At 37.3% G+C, this 27,483-nt stretch overlaps 1 protein-coding gene across 1 annotated transcript in view; it reads right to left on the bottom strand.

Moving 5' to 3' along the window:
- LEMD3 (LEM domain containing 3) overlaps window positions 1-27,483 on the bottom strand; it is a 72,335-nt gene that overhangs the window by 28,959 nt on the left and 15,893 nt on the right. The gene's annotated exons all lie outside the window — the stretch shown is intronic.

The following is a 27,483-nucleotide window of genomic DNA, read 5'->3' as shown; positions in this document are numbered from 1 at the left end:
TTCAAGTCCCAACTCTGCCACTTACTAGAGATAAGACCTTGAACTAGCATCTACTTGGCCACTCTAAGATGAAGTTTTTTCCTTTAAAAAGGAGGGATAATAATGGTACCCACTTTATTTAGGTGTTGTGAAGATTAACAAGATAAACCATATAAAATACTTGGCATAATGCCTGGCATTTAATATGCACTCAATAAGTGTTACCTATTGTTATTGTTAATGACTGTATCACTTGTTTTGGCCTTAACTTGATTTTTCTTCAAAATATAAACTAATGCAATTAACTACTTAAGGAATCTACAAGACACTTCAAAACTGATGATTTATTTAAAATTCTGACTTCAAATGATTAAAAAACAAAGAAACACACAAGACTTCCTAATCCTTGCTAACATCTGGAAAAGTGTCAAGAAAAAAAATTTCCAGGTAAAAGTAGCTAAGAATTAATTCTCAGTGTTAAACAATCTGAATTTCCAATAAAATATCACCTTATTTACCACTTTTTCATTCAACCTCTTTTATTTTCTCTCCCCAAAAGACACAAACAAGTTTATAGCCGAATATACAGCATATCTCATGGTTATTATACAGAATCTCTCCCTTATCAATTATTTCATTTTCAGTTATATGCAAAAATATTCAAAGCTTTTAGATTCTATATCTCTATAATTCAGGTTATAATTAAGTCAAACTGCTCATACAAAGTAGTTCAAGCTGACTAGGTTTCCTTTCTGAGACACTTTTCTATTTTTATTTGAGAAAACAGGAAGTCCCATAGGAACTAGGAACTGTGTGATTCTAAGAAAGTTCATGTGTAAAACCAGTTTAACAAGGTACAATAAAAAATGTATCCTGTTATAATCTAAAGGGATTTTGCTGACAGATTTTTAAATAACATTTTTCTATACATCAAAAGGATTTTTATGCTGGGAAAAAAACTGTGAAAGAGGATTACAGTAACTCAAAAGGGGGGAGAAGATACAATGTAACTTAAAGATTAAATAAAATTTGAGAATCACACGTTTGTACTAAAAAAATCTTATTTTTAATAATATTAACTTTTTAATGTAAAATTTGAACAATTTAAAATAAAGTTATATCTAGCCTAACATACTGCCAAAAGTAGCCTTTTCAATCTGCTCATAAAAAACTATTGAAACAATACTAAAAATCAAATATTTTATTTGCTCTTTGTAAGAAGTACAACTCTAAAAAATATGTACATGTCCAGGTTCTATGAAACAGGCTTTAGTCCCTATGAAGAAAGCCCATGCTAGCATTACTTTTTGACTGTAAACAAAATTACTTTTTCTCAAGACTATCAAATGGAAAACTAGCTCTTACAATATCTCTATTAAAGTATTTACTGTAAATTGTGGATGTTCTTTCACCAGACTGGTCTGCTGTGTTTCTCAAGACAGGGACCATGTGTTATTCAAGTTTATATATCACACATACATTTAGTCCACAAAAAGTGCTAGTTGTGCTATCAACATTAAGTCTACTTTTCCTTATTCTACAGAATTGACCAAAGTATAAAATTCTGCAGGAGGCTGGAGAAGGGTATATATTCTAAGCAACTCGGAAGAGAGAGTGATAGGATAACACGGAGAAAGCCAAAAAAGGAGGAACAATGATTCTGTTGAAAAACATTGCTTGCCATTCATCTCTTTCTAGATTTCTGCCTCTTTTGCCATGGGCTAATAAGATATTTGGGAGTTTAACATATCTAAAAAGCCACCCTAGACAACTTCCATTAAAATTTTTTCCCCAAATGTTTTTTTTCTTTAATCCCCCCCTTGTGGCTTTTTGCTTGCTGTGTGGTCTTCTGTGTCTGTATTTATTTACTTTAGTCCCCCTCCCCCCTTGCAGCTTGCTTGCTGTCTGCTCTCTGTGTCCATTCGCTGTGCACTCTTCTGTGTTTTTGCTTGTCTCCTTGTTTTGGTGCATCACCTTGCTGAGTTGGCCCTCTGTGGCAGCTTGTGGGCACGGCAGCACTCTGCAGCATCTGTGGGTCAGCTTACCTTCCCAAGGAGGTCCTGGGACATAAACCCAGGGCCGCCCATATGGTAGACGGGAGCCCAACTGATTGAGCCACAGCCGCTTCCCCCAAATGTCTTTTAATAGCTGACGCCTATTAAAAGACAGATCTAATAAACTATCAAACATAAAACCTAAACTTGAGGTTAAGTTTTAGAAAATAAATTCCATACAAAAACAACTCTAACAAAACTAAAAGTCCTCTAATTTCTAAAAGATGTATCTTCATACATACAACTTTTCTTCCCCAAACCATTTCGGTATTTTTAAAAACACAAAAATATTTTTATCTCATATAAATTACCTAGTCTTAAAAGAAACAACACAAACTTATCCTTTGTGAAAATATCTCCCCTATTAGTCAACTGTAAGAAAGAAACCTTATTCCAGTAAAAATTTACCATCTTATTAGCCAGCCTGTTTTCTAGGGACTGACCTGAGATTGAATTACGTTTCTTATCCTACAGTAATGATAATACCATGATGGTACTTCAAAATTCATTCTGCCATTCCCTTAAATGAACAATCATGAAGCCATTTTTGACTCAGTATTCTCCTCTTTTTGTATTGTTTATTCTTAAGTTTTCTTTTTATATCACTTTTCCTCAAATTCTCCTGGTACAGTCATTTCTTCTTCAATTTTCTTGTTCAGATTATTTCAAACCTCAAATACACCAAACTTCCCTCTGTAAATGGTATTTTCTAACTTCTCTTCCCTGATCATAAAAATCAAATTACATGTTTCCTGCTACATTCCTAGAAATCTTCCAAAGGTTTCCCAAAACATTTTGCTGCAAGGCATTAATTTTCATCTTGTAAGACTTCTCTATTTATTAGACACAATGTTGATTCTCTGTCTCTAAATAACCTCCCCACACACCAATTCCAAAAATATTACTAGTTTTACTGATCCTTTCTGTCAAATGTAAACTTGGATATTCTTTTATTTCAAGCCGAGATCAAATTTATCTGCAATTATGAATTCCCAGAAAAAAAGGGAAAAAATTGTGAACATATCTATAGATATCTTTTATAGTTTATGCTTATGTTGACCAGATAAATTGCTTAATGACCCATCAGTTGGCTCAATTCTGGTTACTCAGTGGTAGTAAAAGAAAAGTCTGTGATTATCAAAGTTCTTCTTTTACAGCTTAGAAAGATAAAGTATATTCACCTGACAAATATTTATTGAGTACTTACCTTGTGTTAGGCACCGGACATGTGGCGATCAGTTAAAAAAAAACAAAACCAAAAATCCCTGCCTTCATAGTTTATGTTCTAGCAGGGTTACCGAAACAAAGAAAATAAATTAGAAAATAGTATAAACGCTTGGGAAGAAAAGAAGCAGGAATGGGGTTTGAGATGTGGGGTGGGGAGGGGATTTTAAATTCAATGATCAAAGAAGGACTCACTAACAAGATGGCATTTGAATAGAAATCTAAGGGAGAAGAGGGAAAGGTGACTGAGAGAAAGTAGCCTACCTTATTATTCCTGAAAATGGAAGAAGGAGGGAGTGTGTGGCTGGAACAGAGTGGATGAGAAGGCACGATTAGGAAATGAAGTCAGATTATTGAAGGAGGGAGCAGGTGTGGCTCAAGTGGTTGAGCAAATGCTTCCCACACGGGGAGTCTAGGGTTTGGTTACCAGTGTCTCCTAAAAAAAAACAAAAACAAGCAAAACAAACAAACAACTCAGGGGAGCCAATGTGGCCGAGTGGTTGAACACTGGCTTCCCATACACAAGATTTTGAGTTCAATCCCCAACCTCCGGTACCTCAAAAAAACAAAACTATTTAAGGAGTCAGTAGATATGTATCATGTAGAGCCTTGAAGACAACTGAAAGGACTTTTATATTTTACTCTGAGTGAGAAGCTTCAGAGAATTGGAAGCATATGTTATTTGGCTTATGATTTAAAAGAAAAGAAAGGCACATATAATAAGGATAGGCCACTGTCTGGGTTAAGTTTAATAGTTCTAAGCATTTGGAGAATACATGATCTGCTATTTATGACCCAGGAAAACAGAGGAATAGTACAGTCAGGTTGCTTTTCATCTGGCTATCTCTGGATCAATACAGACAATTTCAGTCTACCTCAACATTTTCTGCTCTGAATCCTTGGAACTACTATCATTATTAGTACACAAAAATATTTGGCCAGGAAGGTTCTTAGCCTCTGATCCTTCTGGTCTTCTTTAGGCACAATGTTTTTCTGCTCCTTTATTCTAACTTGAAGGCCCATTTTGTAGCTCTGCTATAGTCAAGCAAGATGCCTAACCACTGCAGTTCATGGCGACTCTTCTCTTCTCAGAACTCCTATTGTTTTTACTCTCCTTATCTTTACTACTATTTGGTCCATTTCTTCACCCATTAAGACTTCAAAATCCCTATTAATGCCTTACAGATACTGGGCGCTAAATATATGCTGAAAGAATAGAAGATTCAATGCATACTGCTGTCTCCTAGAATAATAGCTTCACCAATTAATGACCAATTAAGGCTGTAAGAGAAACAATCACTCTGCAACCATTTTCTTTGAATAAAAAGTTATATTTATTGAGCTCTTACTGGGTATCAAGCGTGCTAATACCATGTACTCATCAGGTACTTCATTTCATCCTCAAAATGACACTTTTAAGGTAGGTATTGCCCGTTTTTGTAGACAAAGAAAGTGAGGTATGGTGAAGTAAGGATGCTTCCTTAAATAAACAGTTTATGAGCTAGGATTCAAAAAGATGGCTTGAAGCCCACATTCTCTACATTATAGAAATAACTACAAAAAAATATTTGTTATACTTGTTTTAAGGAAAGCATTCTTCTCTAGAACCTTCAGATTTTGAATCATTAGCTTTTAATCTCCCTACCAAGTAATGCATCAAAAACACCCAAAAGGGGTGGGAATGGGGGAGGGGAGAAGACAGTGCTTTTGGAGAACACATTTATCTCTTAGATGACGGGAAATTTCTCTTCAAAATAAGTTCTCTATTTGTAGTCTAAGGGGTTACAAGTAGTTTATATCAAAATATAAAATGTTCCATGGGCCCATACAGACAGAATTAATCACTTCTCTCCTCTCGGCTGCCATTGACACTGTGTTTCATAATTTCATAATACTGTTAGAGTGCTTACACACAGCATCAGTTTTAAAAAATCAATTTCTACTTTAGTACCATTCCACATCTAAATAGCATTCTCATTTGGCTTCATTTTCAAAACATAAAATATTCACAAATATATATATGAAATGCCTACTATGTGCCAGGCATTTTGCTAGTTGCAGGAGATTTAAAACTGAATGCATGTAAGCCCTGCCCTCAACAAGTTCAGACTGGAGGGCAGCAATTCTGCAAACATGGCAGTCAGGAAATACTCTAATGCCAAAATCCAATTCTCTACATTAGTCAACAAAACTAGATTTCTGATAAGTTCCTAAAATCAACAATTCATTTTTCTTAGCTGTGTAACATTCCACAGATAACCAAAGTAATCTAAAGAAGAGACTTTAAAGTATCCAGAGTTAGTTGCAAGCAATAAAACAGTCAGTCAATGGACAAATAAGTAATGAGTGTCTTATCATATGTGGGGCACCATACTACACAACCAATGTTGGTTCACAGCACTAACAAAATAAACTCTTTGCTCTTAAAGCACTTGATTCTAGTCCAGGGGAAAAAATAATCAAACATATAAAAAAGAAGATGTAAGGTCCAGATACATAACTTGAAGAAGATAAAGCGAGGCAAAGTAAGTCAGAGTGCTTCAGCTAGGATGGTCTAAGGAGGCAGCATCTATGTTGCCACTTGAATGATAAGACAAATCACTTTCTGAAGATGAATGCCATTAATTTAATTGAAATATACCTATAAAGACAGTAATTATGTGGGCCTGGCCCTATACTGATTGAGCAATTCCTTCAATTAACATTATAAAGTAGATATTATTATACCCATTTTACAGATTAGAAATCTGAGGCTTAGAGGAGTGAAGAAAATTTCCCAAGGTCACACAGCTAATCAGTGATAAAACTAGGAGTTGAACCTAGGCAACTCAAAAACCTGAACTCTTAACCATAATATATGAACAAAAGTAAGTCTAGAGAAAAATAACTCATACCACCAAAGGGAAGAAAAATCTGAGGAAAATTCAAGGAACTGAAGCCTTCAGACATACTGTTTGTTCTACCTGAACAGTTTAAATCCCATTCATTGCCTAGGTAATTCCTACTCATCAGACCTTAGTTTAAACATTACCTCCACAGAAAAGCATTTTATGAACACTTTCTAGGCTATATCTGTTCTCCTGCAGCACCCATATCTTTCCTTTATAGTTCCTATCACTGTTATAAGCTTTTTTTTTTAATGCCAAAGTGGAATGGTGGGGACATTTCAGTAGCAGTGACACGCTATATTCAAAACTACCATACTTGGAGATTGGGTAGGGGCTTTTTTTAAAGTATTTTTTTTTCTTTATTAGAGAAACTGTGGATTTATAAAACAATGCATAAACTACAGAATCCCAATATACCACCCGACCACGAACACCTTGCATTGGTGGGGAACATCTGTTAAAACTGATAATAGCAAATTTTTATAATTAAAGTCCATGGTTTAACTTAGGGTTCACTGTTTATATAATGTATTTCCAAGGATGTTTTTAAAACTTTTTTATTGTTACCTTATATACAATCTAACATTTCCCCCTTTAATCACATTCAGATATATATTTTAGTGTTGTTAATTGCATTCACAATGTTGTGCTACCATCCTACAAAAACACTTATATCATTCCAAATAAAAACCCTGTACATTTTAAGCCTTCACTTCCCATTCTCTATCCCCACCCCAACCCCTAGTAACGATATTCTAGATTATGACTCTATGAGTTTGCTTATTCTAATTGTTTCAAATTAGTGAGGTCATACAGTATTTATCCTTTTGTGTCTAGGTTATTTCACTCAACATGAGGTCTTTAAGGTCCATGCATGTTATGGCATGTACCAGAGCTTTATTCCTTTTTATTGCTGAATAACATTCCATTGTAAGTATATAACATATTATTTATCAATTCATCAGTTGACAGACACTTGGGCTGCTTCCATCTTCTGGCAACTGTAAATAAAGCTACTATGAATATCAGTGTGAAAATACATTTTGAGTCTCTGTATTCAATTCTTTTGGGTATATACCTACTAGCGGGATTCACAGGTCATATGGTAGTACTATATGTAGCTTTCTGAGGAAACACCACCACACTATCTTCCACAACGGCTGTACCATTTTACACTGCCATCAGCAATGAATGAGTGTTCCTATTTCACTGTATCCTCTCCAATATTTGTTGTTTCTTTTCTTTTCTTTTTTTTAAAATAGCAGGCATTCTAATGGATATGAAATGGTATCCCATTGTGCTTTTGCTTTGCATCTTCCTGTTGGCCAATGATGGTGGGCATCTTTTCATGGGTTTTCTGGCCCATTGTGTATCTTCTTTGGACAGATATCTGTTCAAGTCTTTCACTCATTTTAAATTAGGTTAAGTGTTTTTCTTAAGTTGAATGATTTCTTTATATATAATGGATTTTAATCCTTTAATGGATATGTGGTTTTCAAAGATTTTCTCCCATTTTTAGTTTGTCTATTTACTTTCATAATAAAGTCCTTTGAGGAACAAAAGGTTTTTATTTTGATGAGGTGACATTTATCTATTTTTTTCTTTTGTTGTTTGTGCTTTGGATATGAAGTCTAAGAAACCACTGCCTAATGCAAGGTCCTGATGATGCTTCCCTATGTTTTCTTCCAGGAGTTTTATAGTTCTAGCTCTTTACATTTAGGTCTTTGATTCATTTTGAGTTGATTTTTGTATATGTTGTGAGGTACTTGCCACCTTGTCAAAAATCAAGGGTTGAATTCTGAGCTCTCAATTCCATTCCATTGGTCTTTATGTCTGTCCTTGTGTCAGTACCATGCTCTTTTGATTACTGTGGCTTTGTAATAAGTTTTAAGTTCAAGAAGTGTGAGTCCTCCATCTTCATTCCTCTATTTCGAGATAGCTTTAGCTGTTCTGGGCTCCTTAACCTTCCAGATAAATTTGATGATTGGCTTTTTCATTTCTGCAAACAAGATTGTTGGAATTTTGATTGGGATTGCATTGATTCTATAAATTGCATTGGGTAGTATTGACATTTTAACAATACTTATTCTTCCAATCCATGCACATGGAACATCTTTCCATTTACTTAGGTCTTCTTTAATTTCTTTTAGGACTGTTTCATAGTTTTCTGTGTACAAGTCCTTTACACCCTTGGTTAGATTTATTCCTATATATTCAATTCTTCTAGTTACAATTGTGAATGGAATTTTTGTCCCTCATAACTTTTTTACTTCAAGTCTATTTTATCTGAAATTAGTATAGCCACTCCAACTCTATTTGGTTACTACTTGCATGGCATAATTTTTCCTTTCACCATCAACTTACTTGTATCTTTGACTTTTAAGGTGAGCCTCTTACAGACAGATATAGTTGGGCCATATTTTTTAATCCATTCTGACAATCTTTGCCTTTTGACTGGAGTGTTTAACACATTTACATTTAAAGTCACTACTGATAATACAGGTTTTCTTCCGCCATTTTTCTATTTAGCCTTTCTAAGTCTTATATCTCTTTTGTTCCTCTCTCCTGCTAAGGCCTACTTTTATATTTATTTGTTTTCTTGTGGTATACCACATTGAGTGCCTTCTCATTTCTACTTGGATATACTTTTTATCTGTTTTCCATGTGATTTCTGCAGGGATAAAATTTAACATCCTTAAAGTATATAAATTACAGTTGGTTTGGTATCAACTTAACTTTGATGGTATGCACATACATTTTTCTATACCCTCCTGGCCCCACCATATTTTGTACTTGTTAACACTGATATCTTTGTACACTGTATGTTCAAAAACCTAGATCTATCATTACTTTTTAATGTCTTTGCATTTTAGCACCCGTAGTGTTACAGATGTTTGGTATGTTACATAAGTAGTGTTACAGGTGGACATCGATTTGGAGAGAAAGTGGTAGAGGTGGTGCTTGCTAAAGGTAGAATTGCAGCTTACAAGTACAAAGGTCGGAAGCTGTGGACTGGCGGGACCCTTCCCCCTGGGGCTGGCGGCCGCCATGTTCTCGGAGATCTGTTGGTTGTGTGGTGGCGTTCCTGGGCCCCATGGTCCCCAGATGTGTGGTCCCAAGGTCCGTGTCCCCTGAGTCCCCATAGCCCGTGTTCCACGGACCTACAAGCCCTGGGTCTGCAGAGTCCTGGACTTCCCTTGCCCAAGTCCAGCGCTCCCGGAAGTCCGGGATTGCTTTAGCCCTCTGGTTTTGGACCGACTCCGTGGGTGGGAGGGATTCGGTGGGGGGTGTAGTAAGGGGGCCTGGCTAGTGTGGGTTAGATTTTCTGGTGTTCCCCCCCCCCCTTTTTTTTTCTTTTCTTTTTTTCGCGCTTGGAGGAGCATACCGGCTGGCTTAGGGAGAGTCTGGGAAGAGAGCAGTGGCGAAATCTGCTGAGAAAGCCTCACTCACCTGAATACCCTGGGATAGGAAACAGCCTGGGAGAAGGTGGAGTCAGAAAATCAACTAGACCTCTCATAGCATACCTAAAGGAGAGGGACTGTAGGTGTTTTCCAAACCTCCAGTAGCATACTTGGGGTTCCTGGTGAGGTGTGGGTGCTCTCTCTCTGGAAATTAAGAGTCACTGTTTTCTGTGTGGAGCTGATTCAACAAGGACCCACTTGAATCTCCTACCGGACCTCTCAGGCAGCTTGCCTGCAGCCTGGGAGAGAGGGAAGTGAGGAAGGGAGAAAAGGGGGAATATTAGATCCCTAAGCGTTTTATTAACTACGAACAGGATTCCTTGCTTGAAACTTTCCCTAGTATTTGGTTGGGTTTCCCTTCCTCTTTATCCCCCAAAGGCCCTTCTTCCTTTCTTTCTCTTTTTCTTTTTCTGGCTTACTTCCCCACTCCCTTTTGTTCCCTTTTTTTTTCTCTCTCTCTGCTTTCTTATTCTTCTTACATTAGGTGTTGCAGGGAGAGCTTCACATTTGCTGTATTTCCTCATCCTACATTTATTCTTTTCTGTGTGTATTGATTTTGGCCACCAACACTATTCCCTTTCCTCTACATCTTTCTATCCTCCATCACTGATTGCTTCTCTTACATTACACCTCTCTTTGTTTGTCCCGGTTTTTTTTTACATTTTATTACTAATACCTTTGTTCTGTTTTCTGCCTTATATTCACTCTACATTATTGTCCTCTCTTTTCTCTTTCCCTCTCTCCTGAACACACAGGCTTTTTAATTCACACTGTATTCTTCCCCATATTGAGATTTTTACATACTCTACTTTTCTTACTGTTATAACTCTACATACCTTACATGAGTCTAATATCCATTCTCCTATATCTCACATGGTTCCTCTGTTAATACTATCAATACTACTATTATTCATTTTCTTTTCTTACTCCTTTTGCTTTCTCTGGCCCTAATATTTTCCTTCAAGTGAACTTAGCCAACAACTAGGAAATTGAATAAGAAGAACAAAGTGACAAAGAGAAGACTTAACACACATGCAAAAACAACAACTAATTAAACTCCAAACTAGACAAAGAAGCTAAGCAACTGACTAAACCCGTCAAAATAAAATGATGACCAGATAGCAACAAAAAACTACAAAACAAACCAATAATCAGGAAAACATGCCCCAATCCAATGAACAAACTAAAACCAGGAAGAGGAGCAGAACATCAAACAAGTAATTAAAAATCTCAAAACATATATTAGGGACCAATTTGATGAGGTGAAGGAAGAGATTAAGAATATGAAGAAAACAATTGGAGAGAATACAGAAAAAATTGCAATCATACACAAAAATATAACGGATATGATGGTGATGAACAGCACAACTCAAGAAATCAAAAATACACTCTCAGCAAATAACAGCAGACTCGAAGAGGCAGAGGAGAGATTAAGTGATGTGGAAGACAGTACATCTGAAATCAAACAGATAGTAGAACTGGTCAATAAAAATCCAGCAGGGGCTTAGGGACCTGAATGACAATGCAAAACGTGCAAATACATATTATAGGCATCCCAGAAGGAGAAGAGAAGTGAAAGGGGACAGAAGGGGTGTCGGAGGAAATAATGGCTGAAAACTTCCCAAATCTATTGAGGGAGACGGATGTACATGTCCAGGAAGCACAACACATCTCAAACAGCATAAATCCCAACAGGCCTATCCCAAGACATATACTTGTTAAGTTATCCAACATGCAAGACAAAGAGAAAATACTAAAAGCAGCAAGAGAAAAGAGAACCATCACATACAAAGGAGGCTCTAAAAGATTAAGTGCTGATTTCTCATCTGAAACCATGGAGGAAAGGTACTAAAAGAAAAAAATTTCCAACCGAGAATACTCTATTCAGCAAAGTTAGCATTCAAAAATAATGGAGAGTTCAAAATATTCACAGATAAATAGAAACTAAGAGAGTATGCCAACAAGAATCCTGCTCTTCAAGAAATACTAAAGGGAGTTCTGCAGGAAGAAACAAACAAGAGAGACAGAGTTGGAGGAGAGTGTAAGAGCAACTAAAAAGACAAAAACAGAAAAAGAAAATCAAACAATATGACAAATGCAAATCCAAAGAAAATATGGCTAATATAAGTAATTCCTTGAAAGTAATAAACTGAATGTCAATGGATTAAACTAACCTGTCAAGAGACTCAGACTGGAAGAATGGATAAGGAAATATAACCCATCTATATGCTGTCTGCAAGAAACACATCTTAGACCCAGGGATTCAAGGAGGTTGAAAGTGAATGGCTAGAAAACAATCTTACAAGCAAACAATAACCAAAAAAGGGCAGGATTAGCTATATTAATATCACAAAAATAGATTTTAAATGCAAAACAATTGTGAGAGACAAAGATGGACACTACATATTAGTGAAAGGGATAATCTTTCAAGAAGAAAAAACAATCATAAACATTTATCCCCCTAAGAAGGGTGCCTCCAAATACGTGAGGCAAACACTGGAAAAACTAAGTGAAGGAATAGATGCCTTTACTATTATAGTGGGGGACTTTAATACACCACTATCAACTTTGGACAAAACATCTCAAGAGAGAATCAATAAAGAAACAAAGACTTTGAACAATATATTAGAGGAATTGGACCTAATCGATACATACAGAACATAACACTCAAATACAGCAGGATATACATTCTTCTCAAGTGCACATGGATCATTCTCCAAGATAGACCACAGAAAAAGTCTCAATGAATTCAGAAAGAAAGAAATCATACAAAATAATTTATCTGACCACAGTAGAATAAAGCTGGAAATCTACAAGGGCCAGAGAACCAGATTTGGCACCAAAATTTGGAAGTTAAACAACACACTCTTAGAAAAACAGTGGATCAAGGAGGAAATCTCAAAAGAAATTAATAACTACTTTGAAACTAATGAAAATAACACAACATATCCAAACACCTGGGATGCAGCAAAAGCAGTACCGAGAGGGACACGGACTTGGCCCAGTGGTTAGGGTGTCCGCCTACCACATGGGACGTCTGCGGTTCAAACCCCGGGCCTCCTTGACCCGTGTGGAGCTGGCCCACGCACAGTGCTGATGAGCACAAAGAGTGCCGTGCCATGCAGGGGTGTCCCCGCATAGGGGAGCACCACGCGCAAGGAGTGCGCCCCATAAGGAGAGCTGCCCAGTGTGAAAGAAAGTTCAGCCTGCCCAGGAATGGCGCCACACACACGGAGAGCTGACACAACAAGATGATGCAACAAAAAGAAACACAGATTCCCGTGCCGCTCACAACAACAGAAGCGGACAAAGAAGACGACACAGCACATAGACACAGAGAACAGACAACTGGGGTGGGGGGGAGAGAAATAAATAAATAAATCTTAAAAAAAAAAAAAAAAGCAGTACTGAGGGAAATTTACAGCCATAAATTCATATATCAAAAAAGAAGAGCTAAAATTGAAAAACTAAATGTACACTTGGAGGAATTAGTTAAAAAACAACAAACTAACCCCAAAGGAAGAAGAAAGAAATAACAAAGATCAGAGCAGAACTAAATGAAATCGAAAATAAGAAAGCACTTGAAAAAATAAACAAAACCAAGAGCTGGCTCTTTGAGAAAATCAATAAAATTGACAAACCCTTAGCTAGATTAACAAAGAAAAAAGAGAGAAGATGCAAATACACAAAATAAGAAATGAGAAAGAAGATATCACCACTGATCCCCGCAGAAATATAGAAATAAAGACTGTCATAAGAGGATACTTTGAAAAACTATATTCCAACAAAAACAACAATTTAGAGGAAATGGACAAATTCCTAGAAACACATAAGCAGCCTCTATTGATGAAAGAAGAAATTGACGGTCTCAACAAACCAATCACAAGTAAAGAGATACAATCAGTCATTAAAAACCTCCCAACTAAAAAGAGCCTTGGGCCAGATGGCTTCACAGGTGAATTCTACAAAACATTCCGGAAAGAACTAACACCAATCTAGCTTAAACTCTGCCAAAAAATTGAAACAGAAGGAACAATGCCTAACTCATTCTACGAAGCCAACATTACTCTAGTACCAAAGCCAAACAAAGACACCACAAGAAAGGAAAATTACAGACAAATCTAATGAACTTGACATGAAAATCCTCAACAAAATACTTGCTAATTGTATTCAACAACACATTAAACAAATTATACACCATGACCAAGTGGGGTTCATTCCTGGTATGCAAGGATGGTTCAACATAAGAAAATCAATTAATGTAATATACCACATAAAAAGATTGAAGGAATCACATGATCATATCTATAGATGCAGAAAAAGCATTTGACAAAATACAACACCCTTTCTTGATAAAAACACTGCAAAAGATCGTAATAGAAGGAAATTTTCTGAACATGATAAAGAGTATATATGAAAAACCCATAGCTAACATCACTTACAATGGTGAAATCCTAAAATCTTTCCCTCTAAGATCAGGAACAAGACAAGGATACCCACTATCAGCCCTCCTATTTAACATAGTCTTAGAAGAACTTGCTCAAGCACTGAGGCAAGAACCAGACATAAAAGGCATCCAAATATGGAAAAGAAAAAGTCAAAATTTCACTATTTGTAGATGATATGATCCTATACATAGAAAACCCTGAGAAGTCTACAACAAAGTTCTAGAACTTATAAATGAGTTCAGTAAAGTCACAGGTTACAAGATAAATGCACAAAAATCAGTAGCATTTCTGTACACCAATAATGAGCAAGCTCAGGAGGAAATCAGGAATCAAATACCATTCACAAATGTAAATAAAAAAACCAAATACCTAGGAATAAATTTAAGGACGTAAAAGACTTATACACAGAAAATAACACAACACTGTTCAAGGAAATCAAAGAAGACCTAAATAAATGGAAGAATATTCCCTGTTCATGGATAGAAGACTAAATATTATTAAGATGTCTGTCCTACCAAAACTGATCTACAGATTCAATGCAATCCCAATAAAAATCAACACATCATTCTTTAATGAACTAGAGAAACTAACTATGGAATTTATTTGGAAAGGAAAGAGACCCCGAATAGCCAAAGACATATTGAAAAAGAAAAATTAAATTGGAGGAATCACATTACCTGACTTGAAAACATACTACAAAGCTACAGCAGTGAAAACAGCATGGTATTGGCACAAGGATAGACACACTGACCAATGGAACTGAATTGAGAGTTCTGATATAGATTCTCATATATACAGCCATATGGTATTTGACAAGGCCACCAAACCCTCTCAACTGGGAGAGAATAGCCTTTTCAACAAATGGTGCCTGGAGAACTGAATATCCATATGTAAAAGAATGAAAGAGGATTACCAACTTACACCTTATACAAAAATCAACTCAAGATGGATCAAAGACCTAAATATAAGACCCAAGACCATAAAGACCTTGGAAAGCTAAGTAGGGAAGCATCTACAGGACCCTGTAATAGGAAACAGCTTCATGAACTTCACACCAAAAGCACGAGCAGCAAAAGAACAGATAAATGGGACTTCCTCAAAATTAAAGCCTTCTGCACCTCAAAGGAGTTTGTCAGGAAAGTGAAAAAAGAGCCCACACAATGGGAGAAAATATTTGGTAACCATATACCTGATAGGAGACTTATATCTTGCAAATATAAAGAACTCCTATATCTTGAAAATAAAAAAAACAAAAAGTCCATTTAAAAAATGGGAAAGATTTGAACAGACACTTCTCCAAAGATAATATACAAACGGCTAAAAAACACATGAAAAAATGCTCAAAATCCCTAGCTATTAAGGAAATGCAAATCAAAACAATGAGATACCATCTTACTCCCATAAGACAGGCAGCTATCAAAAAATCAGAAGACTACAATTGTTGGAGAGGATGTGGAGGAATGGGAACACTCATCCACTGCTGGTGGAAATGCAGAAGGATCCAGCCATTCTGGAGGACAGTTTCTCAAAAACCTAGCTATTGATTTGCCATATATACCTAGAAGATCTGAAAACAAGGACACAAACTGATACATGCACACCAATGTTCATAGCAGCACTATTCACTACTGCCAAAAGTTGGAATAAACCCAAATGCCCATCAACAAATGAATGGATAAATATAATGTGGTATAAACTTACAATAGAATATTACTCAGCTATAAGAATAAAAATAGTACAAACACATGGGATAACATGGATGAATCTTGAGGACCTTATGTTGAGTGAAGCAAGTCAGGCATTGAAGGACAAATACTGCATGACATCTCTGATATGAAATAAGTAAACCAAGCTCTCTCAGAGAGTTAAAGACTGGATGATAAACTTTTAGGTAGTTGGAGGGTAGAGGAAGGTTGTGAGCTGACAGCTACTTGGGTGAAATCTATGAAAAGCTGGAGGTAAGTATTTGTACAGGGAAGGGATAAAATGGGGGCATAGGGCTAACTTACGGTGGGGCTGCGTGGGCTTTAGAGGCGCTAGGGATCGGAGGATGGGTCAGATTGCCCAAAAAATTGGGGAGAGGGTGAAGGGAACATTTGATCATGGGAGATTGCCAGGTATGTGGTTGAAATTGTGGTGCAGAGAAAACTCCTTAGAGAATGTAATATAGAAGGTTGCCTGTTTGGGATGCTTAAGCATCTAACACAGGGCAAGCTTCTGGGGAATGTGTGAGTGCTCATTTTGTCATAGGGGACTATATCATTGGGTGGAGACCCATACAATGAGAGTAAAGGTATACGCATATCCTGGGGAGGACTGATGTTCTCAAACAGAGGGAATTGTATCTCTTGAGAGAATCGGTGGCTCCCAATGGGTTAGGGCAGTCAAGTATGTGAAGCCCTCAACATTTCTGCAAGTATCTCTGAATATGGTCCCTCAAGTAATGAAGATTAATTGTCATGGTGGGCCCTGTGGTGAGGGGGAAAGAGGTGTTGAATACATGGAATCAGGGTAACTGAGGGGCAATGGAAGTGTTCCACAAGATCATGTCATCCCATATAGGTCATTTTAAATTACACCAGAAAGCATAAAATTCTATAGGCTAAAATGTAAACCATAATGTAAAACATAAGATAACTAAAAATTTAGAAAATTGTATAGTCTAAAATATAAACCATAATGTAAACCCAAATGGAACCATGTTTGAAAGCTATCATTTCAATATCTGTACATTAGCTGTAGCAAATATAATATGAATATGTAAAAAGATCACTGTTGGGGAAGGGACAAAGAGTTTGATGTAGGATATGTGGGAGTAGCATAAATTGTATATGTGAATTACTGTGACCTAAAACTTATGTCAAGAGAAACCTAATAATCAGGGGAAAAAAAGAAAGGAGGAAGACACTGAGGAAGAAATGGAAGAAATTGCCTTGCCACTGTATATACAAGGCAACACCTGTAGCAGGGATGAAAGGCAAAATGTCAAAAACAAAGCTTTTTCACTTTTTCATTTCTTTGGTACCCCAATTTATTTTTCCTCTATTTAATTTTTCTGAATTTCTATTATTCTTTATCTAACCTTTAAACCCATCACTATATACCATTTTTCTATTATGGGAACCTGGCAATATATTGGGCTTCCTTTTTGAAGAAGTTTTGGACTACAGAGAGGTTCAACTATGGCTGGGGAGGAGCATTTGTGTGGGGTGTCATTGGTGGGCTGCACACGGTTGGGAGGGAGTTCTCCAGGGCATGTATACAGGGTACATAGAAAGGTTTGGATATTTTCATAGTGATTTCAGTTGGAAACAACAGATGAAAGAGTGCTGAATTCCTGACCAGGGGACCTCTATCACATTTCCCAATGGAACAACAACAATCTCCCAAGTGCAATGGCAAAGACCAATAAAGATGGATGGTCCAATGATGAGCCCTTGATACTGATGGCTCCAATTATGAGCCTGTGTGCCAGAAATATGAACTAGGCCTATAACTGTGGGGTTCCTAAGAGTTACCTCCTGACAGCCTCCACATTGCTCAAATGTGGCCACTCTCTAAGCCAAACTCAGCATGTAGATGCACTGCCTTCCCCCAGCATGGGACACGACTCCTGGGGATGAGCCTCCCTGGCACTGAGGGATTACTACCAAGCACCAGCTGACGATGTAACTACAAAAAGACCATGAACAAAGAGGTCAGCTCGGACTGGCAGAATATCTCAGCCTACATGTAATATCAGGTGTTAAAAACTGCTTTTTGACTTTGGATAAAAAGGGGGAAATGGAAAGGACAAGTGAGTTTATGTGGCTAAGAGTCTCCAAAAAAAGAGTAGGGAGGTCAACAGGGGGTGATGCTTATGCATGCCTCAGCAGGGCACCAGAGACAGCCAAGGTAGATGGAAACCCAGGTGCTGGTTCTCCTGAGAGCTGCAGCAACCCACAGGTTCTACGGTCAAGGCAGATGGCTCTGGAGTTCAGGGCCATGTCAGCTGGCCCTACTTTGGAATTTGTGTTCCTGAGTGTGATCAAGTTGGACTCAGATATAACCTTTCTACACATGCCTCTTCTGTCACTTTTACCGGACCTGTGGTTGGTGTTTGGGTTGTTGTATACTCAGAGGACCCGAATCTCTGAACTGTCCATGTGATGGCCAGGCCCTGGGCCTCAGCAGACTTGAAGCTCCTACCCTCTGGTTTCCTGGACTTACCCAGGCCAGCTGACAGGGAGGTGAAGAGGGTCAACCACCACATCAGGGAGTCAAGAGTGCCTATAGCTGCAAGCAGGAGAACTGCATCCATCAACCATGTGGAATCTAAACCCCCTCTTGATGTAGAGGGGACTGCACATAGCCATCCCAGGTCCATAAGATAGAGGAATAGAGTATGGATTAGAGTGGACTTACTGGCATTCTGCTGGGGAACTATTGTGATTAGTAAGGGAAGAAACTGTAGTAGTGATATGGAGAGGGTGGCCACAGTGGCTGCTGATGGTCGGGAGAGGGAAGAAGAGATATGGTGTGGGGGCATTTTCAGGATTTGGAGTTGTCCTAGGTGGTGCTGCAGGGATGGATGCTGGACGTTGTGTGTCCTGTCGTGGCTCACTGGGTGGACTGGAGGAGAGTGTGGACTACAATGTGGACCACTGTCCACATGCTGCAGCACTTCTCCAGAATGTATTCATCGGGTGCAGTGGATATGCCACAATGATGGAAGAGTCTGTTGATGTGGGAGGGGTGGCATGGGTGGGGTGGGGAGTATATGGGGACCTCATATTTTTTTAATGTAACATTTAAAAGAAAATAAAGAAGAAAAAAGTAGTGTTACATACCAAACAATACAATAATACTGGCATTTATAGTTACCCAAATGGTTACCTTTACCACATCTCTTTATTTCTTTATGCTGCTTTGACCACTGTCTAGTGTCCTTTCATTTCTGTCTGAAGAACTCTCTTTAGCACTGCTTATAGGGCAGATCTAGTGGTGATGAACTCCCTCAGCTTTTTAAAAATCTAGAATGTCTTAATCTCTCCTCATTTTTAAAAGAGTCTCACCGAATATAAAATTTTTGGCTGGCAGCTGTTTTCCCTTAGTACTTAAGTATTTCAAACCACTGCCTTCTTGCCTCCATGGTTTCTGATGAGAAAATGGCACTTAATCTAATTGGGACTCCCTTCTATGTAACATGTTGCTTTTCTCTTGTAGCTTTCAGAACTCTCTCCTTGTCCTTCACATTTGCTAGTGTGGTCAATATATGACAGGATATATTTCTCTTCATGTTTATCCTGCATGGTATTTTCTGAGCTTCCTAGATGTACACATTCATGTCTTTTGCTAGGTTTGGGAAGTTCTCTGTCATTATTTCTTTGACTATTCCTTCTGCCCTTTTCTCTCTTCTCCTTCTGGGATGCCTATAATATATATATACTTGTTTGCCTGGTGGTGTCCCATAGCTATTTTCATTTTTAATATTTTATTAGGCTATTTTCATTTTTAATATTTTTTCTTTGTGCTCCTCATCCTGACTCCTTTCAAGCGTCTTGTCCTCGAGTTTCACTGATTCTTTCTTCTGCCAATTCCAATCTACTCTTGAACACTCCTGGGCATTTTTCATTTCAGTTATTTTGGCCTTCAATGCCAGTATTTGTTTGGTTTCCTTTTAAAATTTATATCTCTTTACTGAGACTCTCTCCTTTTGTTCATTCATTTATCTCCATTTTTTTAAAAGATCATTTTTTAAAGGCTTTATTCAGTATGTTCACATTCTTGTTTTCTTTGTTGGTGTTTTCTAGATTTTTCCAGATGATGTTGGGCCATCATTCCCTGTTTCTTTGTCTTGTACACTTTTGTTGCATACGGTTCATTTTAATATTTTTAAACGTTAACTCTAGAGTTTACTCCCTGGGTATCTATTTCTTGGTTTTGTAACCAGCTGGTACTAAATCAGAGATTTTCTTGAACTTAAGCTCTCCTATCCCGAAGGTCTGCCCAAGGTGAATGCTGGTGTGCAGGGTTTTCCCTGTTTTTCTAGATCTCTTTTCCTGGGCTTTTGCTTGTTGGTTATTTTGGAGTTCTCCTGTTTATAGGAGTTTGTATGCCACTGTTTCCCAGGGGACAAACCTTCCTCTCCCAGCGAGCAGACCTTTGTCCAAGACTGTCTGCGCTATAACTTTTTACGCTCTTTCACTGTTTCATCCAACTTCTGCCTGGAGGGCAAATTCTGGGAGGATTGTCTCCTCAGGCACTTTCCCAATTTGGTCTTTCTCAGCAAAAACAGGGGCCAGGGATCCACAAAGGGGTGCATACCAGCTCCAAAGTGCCCTGTGAAGAGAGTCAGGAAGAGAACCAAAAACTTCTCCAATTTTTCACAACTGAGCTTTCCTGGCTGCCTAGCAGATTCAACCTTTCTGCTAATTTTCCTCTGCAGCCCTAAAAGCGCCCTGATTCTTTAAATCTCCAGCTTCTCTGCCCCTACCCAGGGAGGGCTGAATAACAGCTGCCTTCGGAGCTGGGCCTCAAGGATCTGAATTCGCTAATCAAAAGCTGTGATCAATGATCAGCCAAGCCTACCTATCCCTGTTCTTGGGGAAGAGGATTTTTAAGTTTCTTTCTGTCAGAAGCAGCTAGCCAAGAACTGGACCCCGTGGTGGCCTTCAGTCGGGGTTGGGCTCGGGTTGGGCTCCAGTGAGTGGTTTGGAGAGAGCAATATACAGTTCTTTACTGCTCTTTCCTGAATGCTGTACAGTGTTCTTCTGGCCTTTGGAGTTTCAAAATAGTTGTTTCAGACAGTTTCTGCCTGTTTAATAGTTGTTTCAGTGGCAGGATTGAGTCCTGGAACTCCCTAATCTGCCACCTTCCCTGGAAGTTCTCTTTTCTGGTCTTTTGATGTATATTATCTGTCTCCCCCAAAAGACTGCCTGCTCCATGCAGGGCTTGACTACCTGTAATCACCTTATAGATAACTCAATTAAAATGCACTGAGTGAATGAAGAAAATCATTAGTGTGGCTTCAAGTACATTTCCTGTATTGGATTCTAGGTAGGAGAAAGGATGATAAAAGAATGCTGGGATTCCAAAGGTAGGCTCTTATAATTATAAAACTCCATAACCTTGAGGGAAAGTTTTAGATTTAGGAAACTTCAAGTGTCACCTAGGCTTTATATTCAACAGCCAAAATGATGAATGATGTCTCTAGATGGTACCTTTCTATAAATAGATATTCAAAATCTCAAATCCCTTCTAGCATTAATGGTTTACGCAGAACATAATTATATGTAAAGAAGATAGGAGGAAAATGTTTCCAACAGCTGCAGAACACTGCACCTGTGTGGCAAACTCTTCTGCATTTCATCATCAGCTAGCCTGATCTAAAAACGGACAGGGGTGAACAAGGCAGTACATTCTTTTGCAAGACAGTATGTTGCACACTTGTCTTCTGAAAAAGCATTAATTGTTTCATGGCTTTAGTAAACATATGGTCAAGATAGGAGCAGTTCACTTAATGTACGCTTAACTAACTACTGCGAATGGTGAGATCAAATCAGCAAAATACAGAAAGTATTATGGATGAAAATTGTCCACTATAAAATTTGTTCAAGTAAACTACAGTTATCACCCTTGTTCTACTCATAAGTAACCTTTAAATTTTGACCCCACCAACATATCTGAATTTACAGAGATATAGAGCTAGATAGGGATAATGGGACAGAAGGGATGAGGACAAGAGCTCAAGAAGTTCTCCACTTCTCATATCCTACAGGACTCCTAACTTTTCACCTGTCCTTGTTTTAAAAGAGACAACAATCCCATGCTACTTCCAAATAAGCTATCCTTAAAGAATAACAGAATACTTAGTGATTTTTATACAATAAAAATATAAAGGGCTTTAAATTTCAATATCAAAGTAAAGAACATAATGAAAATAGTGTGTAGGGGCATGAAAGTAATGGAAATAAAGGGTCAAATTTCAGAATCATATTAATTTACTTATTATCTTATGTCAATCTGCTAATAGACTAATTATGTAGTAGTTTTAATACTTCATCTCTATATATGATAAAGAACATTATATTCCCTTTCAAATTTGTGATCATTTGAAAGTCTTACATGTGTTCACCAAAAAAATAAAGATTTCCCAGGGGGCAGAAAAACCTGACATTAGGGAAGTGGATGTGGCTCAAGCAGTTGGGCACTAGCCTACCACATGGGAGGTCCCGGGTTTGGTTCCCAATGCTTCCTAAAGAAGATGAGCAAGATAGTGAGCTGATGCGATAGGCTGATAGAACAAGATGACACAACAAGGAGACACAATGAGTAAACAAAATAAGAAATACAACAAGCTGGGAGCAGAGGTGGCTCAAGCACAGCCCCCCCTTCCACATGGGAGGTCCCTGGTTCAGTTCCGGATTCCTCCTACGATGACAACGAGCCAACACAGAAAGCATAAAATGAATAGACACAGTTAATGCAAAGAATGGGGGGGGGGCGGGCGGGGAGAATAAAATAAATCTTAAAAAAAAACAAACCTGATATCAGATTGTAATTAAAATTACTTATCTTTACACCGGTAATTTACTGTATAATTTTACTCCAGTTTGGGGCCTCTATAACAAAAGTTATAAGAAAGACCTCTAATCACAGGTTGACTGTTTAAGTATTTATGGAGTATATTCTACACTATGTTTAGGCACTATGTTCATGCTGCTTTAGAAGTAACAGAGGTGGAGATAAATGAGTGACTATGATATAAAGTGAGTAATACTATCTTAGAATTAAGTATAAAGTGCTTTAAGAATTCAGAATGGGACAAATAATTTCTGCCCAAATTGGATTTAGACAATAAAAATAAACTAAGAATAATAAAAAGGAATAAACTACTGGAAAATACAATATTGACAAATCTCAAATATAAATGCTGAATGAAAAAATGCCTTATACAAAAGAGTGTATACTCTAAGAATCCATTTAAATTAAGTTTTAGAACAGGCAAAACTAATCTATGGTGAAAATTTAAAACAGTGATGGAATACTGACTGGAAAGGGGCATGAGGGAACTTTTGGGAGTAAAGGTAATATTCTATGTCTGAGAGATTTAAGCTACACAGATGTATGCATTTGTCAAAACTCATCTGGAGTACATTTAAGATTTGTTCATCCCACTGTATGCAACTTTTACCCAGAAAAAAAAATGAACCCTGGTTAACGACATGGATTAATAAGTACGTAAGGGTGAAACATCTGATATGTTCAACTTACTTTGAAATACACTAAAAAGTAAATGAATGGAAGGGTAGAGAGAGTGATGGAGAAAGAGAAAAGAAAGCAAATACAGAAAATGTTAACTATAGAATCTAGGTGGTGGATATATGGGTGTTTATAGCATAACCCTTCCCAACTTTTCTGTTTGAAAATTTTCATAACAAAATGTTAGGGAAAAAAGTATATAGAAAAAAAAGATGTTTGTTGGTAGTGTGACAATCCTATCAGGGAACTGGTCAAAGATCACTTCAATGCCTAGATACACTAAGGGAAAACTCCACTTTTAAAAGTTGCAGCTTATTATACAGGAGAAGAAAAAACATTTTCTTACTTCCAGTTAAATATAAATTATTGGCATATTAAACACTGAAAAAAAAAGTTCCTCCTCTTTTGCAAAGAATTATTGTAAGGTAAAGTTTTTTGTTTGTTTTAGAAAGACTTGACTAATATAGTCTTATTTTTTAAATTAATATAATTTACATTTACAGATATGATTTTTAGTTGCATTTTTTACAATAATGTCAAAAACTTGATATATAGGAAAATAGCCAAAATATGATTTTGCAGCCAGTATTTATAATAAAAGTAAATGTTTCATAAATATTCATTCTAAAATGCTTAACTTACCAAGTTGGAGATGATTTGCCTCCAAATGATTTCACAAGATTGATGGATTTATCCAAAACAAAATATTACTAAATTAGAAAATTAGATCTTTAGCAAAAGAGGACAATATCAAAATATTGCACACTTAAAGACTTTTAAGGATAATCTATTCTTTCCAAAATGAAGTCTGATATCTCAATCATCTACAAATCAAAAAAGGTATTTGATATTATTACTGATTACTCAATCTGACTTGTGACTGAAATAGAAGCTCCCATTCAAAAAATGTTTAATATAAGAGAAGACTTTTAGACTTAAAGAAAATATCAACAGCTTACTCTGAGATCAAATTAAAGTCAATCGATTTCTCCCACAGAAAAAAAGGAAAGGAGGGAAGGAAGAAGGAAAGGAAAAAGACATAAATCTGGCTCAAAACTCCAGAGGAAAAATATTAAGCTGTTGCCTGCATCAAATTTTGTTGGCTACAGACATTCCGTAGTTTACTCCAATGTTGAGAAACACCTTCAAAGGCTAAACAATATGTCTACTTAATCATGGGAGCTTAATTTTACTACATTGCTCAAGGTACAGATCCAAAAGTTGGAATGATCTGCTTTTTCAGTACTCTGAACAGATTTCTTCTTGAAAATTATTTTTGTACACACACCAGTTTGAAAATTATTTTACTGTATGGTGACAAGCAAAAAGAAAAATAAAAGCAAAGCAGCCCACAAAGGTTAGATACAAACCTATAAATAATACCAAGCATCAATGCAACAGCTAACTTGGTACCCAAAGGAATTTATGCTAAAGTAATACTGTAATTTATTAAAGGTGGTATATTTCACTGTACTAAGAGATTTCAAAGATTACTAGAGAATGGCTATAAAGTTTCTCAAGGTTTACAATGCAAGAATACAAGTGAAACCATTATAACAAGGTCTGTGCTGCAATTATTTCTAAATAAGAATCTGAAAATGCAAAAGGGATTTGTGATACACTGCACAGACTATCTCCAGTGCAATGCAATAAAGCAGGATGAATTTCCCACACAATGGCCCTAAATACAATAGGTCTTCTAATTAGTAACATTCTAAATCACAAAATATGTGTTTAACATTTTAATGACTAGAGATAACAAAAACTACCACCAGTTTAGTTGTGTGTAGCTCAAAGAGGAAAATTAGAGACAAAAGCTATGAAAGAATGAAGAGGTGAATAAAATGAAATGTGAATAGAACTAAGTAAATAAATAAAAATTCCAAATGGTAGTAGTTTTCATTCCATTCCTCAAATGGAGAAAAACACAATAGTTCTAATAAAAGGGAAACAGGCATTAAATGTATAAACAAAGCAGAGAGATTGATGTAGGAATGAAACTAACAAACTGAATTTGGAGCTAAAGAGGAAATTAATCACTGACTTGATGAGAAATGTGCTTAACAGTTACATCTCGACTTTCAGCCAGGGAAGAAATCAGACAAAACACAAAGCCATTTAGGAAATAGAGAAATTTTTGTATGCCATCATTAGGTCAAAAGCCAAACCACAGTATAAAACAAAAAGTAAGCAATTACAACATGTGGTAGACCAGGCTAAATAAGACTTGTGTTATTGTTGGTTTTAATCAATCATGCTTCCATATGTACACAATGGACAGAAAATACACTTAAATTCAACTTCTGTTTTTAACAGAGGGTAAGAATATGAATGAGTGTATCTGAATAACAACAACAAAAAACTGAAGCAATTCCCTACCATTCCACTTCACTATTACAGTTGATAAGCACGTTGTGTAAAGGAATGGTATTAATGATCTTGATTGCCCAAAGTATTGTAAATATGAGGGATCATGATTAGAATGTAAACAAATTGAAAGTATTGTAAATATGAGGGATCATGATTAGAATGTAAACAAATTGAGAAAAGCATGTTTGGGTAACAATAGATAACCAGACATTCATGGGAGGATACAATAGACTCTTTTAATGCCTTCCAAAGGAACACTGCCTAGATAAGGACACTGATGTCAAGATCTCTAAGGCATAAATTCCAGTGCTGATACCACTTCATGGCTGTTAGGCAGAGGTACACTGAAACCCAGTCTCTCCGAATTTCATCTTGAAAGACCAGGCTACACTACAAGGTCTTTTACCTTAACCTTCATTCCGCGACTAGTGATATACTGACAAAGGCTTCCGACTCTCACTGATGCTGCGTTGGATCAGTGCCCTGCCACGCAGGGTTGTGCCCACATGGGGAGCCCCACGCGCAAGGACTGCGCCCGTAAGGAGAGCCGCCCAGCAGGAAAGAAAGTGAAGCCTGCCCAGGAATGGTGCCACCCACACAGGAAGTTGACACTAACAAGATGACGCAACAAAAAGAAACACAGATTCCCGTGCCACTCACAACAGAAGCAGAGGAAGCGGACAAAGACAACGCAGCAAACAGACACAGAGAACAGACCCCCGGGGTGGGGGGGGGAGGGGGAAGGGGAGAGAAATAAATAAATCTTTAAAAAAAAAAAAAAGATGTTGTACACTCTTGACATGGCTAATGTGCCTGGGTGGTTTTGGCATCTTGTGACTAAACAAGCAAATGCTCTGCATTGAGCATCCAAACTAATGTCATGCAGAATCTGCTTTCAACTTGTGATCATTCTCAAGTCACACACAACAAAGTACGTGCCTAGACAAATCCTCAGATGGAAGTCATGACTATGCTACTTATTTCCTCAGCTGCTCCAGTTTCCTTGTGGCTCTTATACTATCAGTAGTTTATTAAAAATGAGTATGATTTCAATGTTTAAAGCTGTACCATGGTCCTTAGTGCTTTTTATCAGGTACTCAAAGAAAATAATCTAGTCCGAACACTGGTAAAATAACTGGCCTTTTGAGAAACCTACGGCAGCTCTTAATCTATTTTCTGATGGTAATTTTTACCACGCTTACTTTTTACTTTATGCTCTGACTTCAAGAACCCAACTACTATATACAATATACTAGAGCTTGAGATTTGAATCTGTCAGTAACCAATTTCCTGAACCAAGTAAATAAAACTGAGGCTTTAGGGAAGCAGCTGTGGCTCAATCGACTGGGCTCCCATCTACCATATGGAAGGCCCTGGGTTCGTGTCCTAGAGCCTCCTTATGAACGCAAGCTGGCCCGTGACCACAGAGACCTGACAGCCTGCACCCAAGGAGAGCTGATACAGCAAGATGACACAACAAAGGGAGACAAGCAGACACAGAAGAACGCACAGCAAATGGACAGAGAGAGCAGACAGCAAGCAAGCCACAAAGGGTGGGGAATAAATCTTAAAAAACAAACAAACAAAAAAAACCCCGAGACTTTAATACCCTTTAGAAAGTATTCAAGGCATCTAAAAACTCTAAAATTATGACTAATTGCAAACTTATTCTGTTCAACAAATATCTGTATAAACAAGAACCAGATACTAAGGAATATTAAGATGAAAACTCTTATCACTCTCCCTAGAGCAAATGAGTCAGTGCAATGATCCTCATTATTTTGGGGAGAAGGTGTCAAAGAGTTTTTTATAAAAT

This window comes from Dasypus novemcinctus, chromosome 12 (assembly GCF_030445035.2).
Source record: "Dasypus novemcinctus isolate mDasNov1 chromosome 12, mDasNov1.1.hap2, whole genome shotgun sequence".
NCBI classification, from domain to species: Eukaryota; Metazoa; Chordata; class Mammalia; order Cingulata; family Dasypodidae; genus Dasypus; species Dasypus novemcinctus.
This window is presented reverse-complemented; position numbering and strand designations above follow the sequence as displayed.